General features: G+C 38.8%; 1 pseudogene; it reads right to left on the bottom strand.

Moving 5' to 3' along the window:
- Window positions 1-1,360: 1,360 nt before the first annotated feature.
- Window positions 1,361-4,067, bottom strand: LOC100391485 (kinesin-like protein KIF2A; annotated as a pseudogene).
- Between the last annotated feature and the right edge of the window lie 878 nt (window positions 4,068-4,945).

Here is a 4,945-nt window from a genome sequence, read left to right as displayed (position 1 = left end):
CATCACCTCAGGCATTTATCCTTTGTGTTACAAACCATCCAATTCTACTCTTTAGTTACTTTTAAATTTACAATTCAATTATTACATTACTATGTTGTACTATCAAATACCAGATCTTATTCATTCTTTTTAAACTACTTTTTGTACCCATTAACCATCTTCACTTCCCTCCCACCATTCCCCAATGGCCCTTCTCAGCCTCTGGTAACCATCAGTCTATGCTCTATCTCCATTAGTTTAATTTAAAAAATTTTTAGTTTCAACAAATAAATGAGAGCATGAGAAGTTTGTCTTTCTGTGCCTGGCTTATTTCACTCAATATAACAAACTCCAGTTTCATCCATGTTTTTGCAAATAATGGGATCTCATTCTTTTTCATGGATGAATAGTACTCCATTGTAAATATGTATCACATTTTCTTTGTCCATTCATCTGTAGACAGGTTGCTTCCAAATCTTGGCTATTGTAAACAGTGCTGCAGTAAACATGAGACTGTAGGTATTACTTTGATATACTGATTTTCTTTCTTTTGTGTATATACCTACCAGTGGGATTGCTGGATCATATGGTAGCTCTATTTTTCATTCTTCTTTTTTATTTCATTACTTTTTATTATATACCAACTAGTTTATATCTTAGCTCTTTACAAAGAAAATGCTAAGAAAAAGTATAATCATGTTACATGGTTTTAAAATCATAATTCCAGATTTCTTCATATATTACATGGAATGGTACAGTAGCTATATCTCCTGTAACAGACTTTAGTTCAGTTCAATTAGATGGCACATCCTGCAAAATCAACTAGTCACACACACAAAAAGTCTCAAATACAGTCAAAATGTGCACACAAAGGTAATTGACGATAACAAGGAATGTAATTTTTCTTGATTGTGCTTCAGAAATGTAGGATCAGTAGCCTTAGTCAAGGCACAAAGCAGGAAAAGGTGAGCACAGCTGTCCCTAGGAGTGGGCAAGGTATGTACGATCACTGATGAGTTATGCATGCACGCAAAGGATTTAAAACTGCTCAGTCTCATTACAAAAACTGAACTGAGTTAAAAGAAAATGCTGTAGCTTCCCCCTACTATCTGGCTATGGATCGAGTCCACAGTCTTACTTCATCATATAGAAAATAAAATTGACAAGGATCTCCAAAAGTAAATCACTATTTGTGTAAATGAAACAAAATGCTTCATTAATCCCAATTCTTGGTTGTGCCTCCTGGACTAGAAGCATTTTGTAGAAAAAAAAAGAGTGTTTCATAAAATTGAAATGTAATTCAGGTGAAAGACAAAACATTTTCCACAGATACTTAAAATTTCAAACTTTCAAATGGCCCTTACAGCTGACCTGTTGTATGTTACAGCAGTGAGGGTTCTGGGGATGCTTTAGCAGCAAATGCCAGTTTACAGGGCACAGGGTCTCTTCGGTTGATTTGCTTGCTGGCTTGTTCCTCTTCTTGTAGAGTTGCACAGAAAGATTTCACTTTATCCTGCAGCTCAGTTAAAATGTCTATTTTTTGCTGAAGAATAGCTTCAAGTTGTGTGGCATATGAATTGACATCGTAGTCTACTTCTTCAATCATCTCTAAGAGAGCCTTTTCATCTTCTAACCATCAAATTGATTCCTGGAATGCTGCCCTGTGATCTTCTACAACTTGTTCTTCCATTTCTGCTATTTGTGAGACCGCTTCATGGAAAGTTAACAATTGTGGAGAAACTTCTTCCTTTTGTTCAAGTAAGTTTTAGATCATCTCTCTGAGGGGAACTCCCCACATCCCACTGTGTCTCTAAGTCATCAATCCGGTTTGGTGGATTGGACGAACATCGCCAGCAGCAGTTGGATCTACAGTCAATTCTTTGACCCTATTTGCATATCTTAATGTATTAAGAGTGTTTTCACAGGACGTAAACCCTGGAGAGATTGTGGCAATCAGGCAGGTATGAGAGTTTTCACCTATGAAAGAATCTCTTAACACCTGAGTGAGTTTATTTGCACAGAAAGGAGCATGAAGTTTATTTCTACCTAAGGCTGTGATGCACTCCTTGAGTGCTAAAAGGCTTTTATTAATTTCAGCACCTTACAGCTGGTCGCACCGGAAGTATCAGCTTCTCTTTCATTTTCAGCCAAATCAATGAGGGAACATTTTCCGTGTAGTTTTCCTTTCCTTTTAAGAATAATCTGAAACACTGCATGGCTCTGAGATGAATGTGCATTCGCAGATGTTTCACGGGGTGTTCTGCGACTGTTGCCTGTGTCAATGAGTTTCAGGACATCTTCAACACATTTGACCTCCCATTCCTGTAATCCTGCCACTTGAACCTGCTGTTTTCCATCTTCTAGAACTTTTTTTTTTTTGAGACGGGGTTTCACTGTTGTTACCCAGACTGGAGTGCAATGGCGCGATCTCGGCTCACTGCAACCTCTGCCTTCTGGGTTCAAGCAATTCTCCTGCCTCAGCCTCCTGAGTAGCTGGGATTACAGGCGGGCACCACCATGCCCAGCTAATTTTTGTATTTTTAGTAGAGACGGGGTTTCACTTTGTTGACCAGCATGGTCTCGATCTCTTGACCTCATGATCCACCCGCCTCGGCCTCCCAAAGTGCTGGGATTATAGGCGTGAGCCACCGCGCCTGGCCCATCTTCTAGTTTTAATTTTGTTTTCTTATTTGGCAAGTCAAACACCTTTCCACTATAAATTTCAAAGAAGGTTGCATGTCCTGAAGTTCTAGCTTTTTATAGTTTGGCTTCCTTAGCATTAAAAAGATATCTGGAGATGCTAATGCATAAATTCCTTTAGAACAATCTTGGCTCGTTCGTGAAAAGTGACCACCCATAGTTTTTCACTGGAGATTTTCCACGTTCGGTCTGCCCATAAGCAAAGCATGTAGCCACTCCCTTTTCAAATATAGTTTCCACTAGTGGTCTAGCAGTAAACCTGTAAACCACTTCATTAGGAGCTGAGTCATCAAAGGCATAGTCAAAACGAAATGTTTGGTTTTCTAGGTACCTTTTTAAAGTTACCTTTTGTTTTGGTTCATGTACCATCACAACATATTTACTAGGAGTTGTGATTACATCAAGATCTTGTATTTGAGTTTTTTTTTTTTTTCTTTTTCTTTTCTTTTTTTTTTTTTTTTTTTTTTTTTTTTTTTTTTTGAGATGGAGTCTTGCTCTGTCACCAGGCTGGAGTGCAGTGGCGCAATCTCGGCTCACTGCAACCTCCGCCTCCTGGATTGAAGCGATTCTTCCGCCTCAGCCTCCCACGCCCGGCTAATGTTTTTGTATTTTTAGTAGTGACAGGGTTTCACCGTGTTGGCCAGGATGGTCTTGATCTCTTGACCTCATGATCCAACTGCCTCGGCCTCCCAAAGTGCTGGGATTATAGGCGTGAACCACCGCGCCTGGCCGAGTTTCTTTTTTCTTGAGTGGTCATTTTCTTACACACACACATATCCTATGTACATCAATCTGTCTGCTGTTGTTAATGGTCTATAATCCAAACTTCCTCTTAAGTCTCTGATTATACACATAATTTCATAATTTGTGTTTGTAGCATCAACATCCTGGGCTCTTTTTTCTCTAAATTCTTGCTGTTGCAGTCTCCTTTAATTCTCATTTTTCTTCAGTTTTTCTACCTCTTTTACACGATTATATTTTCTACATGCATTCTGTTGTGCAGAGAAAGTCTGTTCAGGAAATTCACTGGTCTATGCGTGTGAAGAACCAACCACTCTATTATCTCTTGGAGGAGGGTCATTCTTAATAGAAGGCACAGTCTATCGATTCTTTACAATGTTGTTTACTTTGGCTGAGCATGCTGGAGGTAGAGGTGTTTCTGGACTGAGTTTAATTTCTTCATTAGGATCAAGGTCAGGGTTAAGTGAAAAGATGCTCTCCAGGTCAATCTCTTTGCCTTTTGCGTCTCCATTTCCTATCCATTCAACAGTTACACTTTCATTATCTTCATTTAGAGATGTTATCATTGTTTGATGTATTTGGCCATCACTGCCCTTGATCCCCACATAAATTCCAATCTGGATCTTGCTGAAGTTGGCGGTTGCCATCACCTCATCTGGAGCAGCAGCAGTGCGCCCAAGGAGGAGAATGGGAGGGTAGAAAAGGAGGGGGCCGGGTAGGTGTCTCTTTTTAATTCTTTCAGGAACTTCCAGACTCTTCTCCATAGTGGCTATACTAATTTATATCCCCACCAACAGTGTTTGAGCTTCCCCTTTCTCCACATCCTCACCAGCGTTGATTATTACCTGTCTTTGGATAAAAGCCATTTTAATTGGGATAAGATGGTATCTCATTATAATTTTGATTTGCATTTCTCTGATGATCAATGATGTCGAGCACATTTTCATATAATTGTTTGCCATTTGTATGTCTTCTTTTGAGAAATGTCTAGTCAGATCTTTTGCCCATTTTAATTAGCTTATTAGATTTTTTTCCTGTAGATTTGTTTGTACTACTTATATATTCTGGTTATAAATCCCTTGTGAGATGGATAGTTTGCAAAGATTTTTCTCCCATTCTGTGGGTTTCTCCCATTCTGGATGCCCTCTGTTTCTTTCTCTTGTCTGATTGCTCCAGGTAGATTTTCCAATTTATGGGCATATAATTGCTCATAGAAGCCTCTAATGAACCCTTGAATATCTGTAGTGTTGGTTGTAATGTCTCTTCACTTTGTTAATTGTTTCCTTCACCGTGCAAAAGCTTTTTAAGTTTATGTGATCCCATTTGTCCATTTTTGCTTTGGTTGACTGTGCTTATGCGGTATTACTGAAGAAATCTTTGCCCAGTCCGATGTCCTAGTTTGTCTAATGTTTTCTTATAGTAGTTTCATAATATGAGGTCTTAGATTTAAGTCTTTAATCCATTTTCATTTTATTTTTGGATCAGGCCAGAGATAGGAGTGTCTAGTTTCATCCTTCTGCATGTG

The sequence above is a fragment of the Callithrix jacchus genome, chromosome 8 (assembly GCF_049354715.1).
Source record: "Callithrix jacchus isolate 240 chromosome 8, calJac240_pri, whole genome shotgun sequence".
Lineage (NCBI taxonomy): Eukaryota > Metazoa > Chordata > Mammalia > Primates > Cebidae > Callithrix > Callithrix jacchus.
This window is presented reverse-complemented; position numbering and strand designations above follow the sequence as displayed.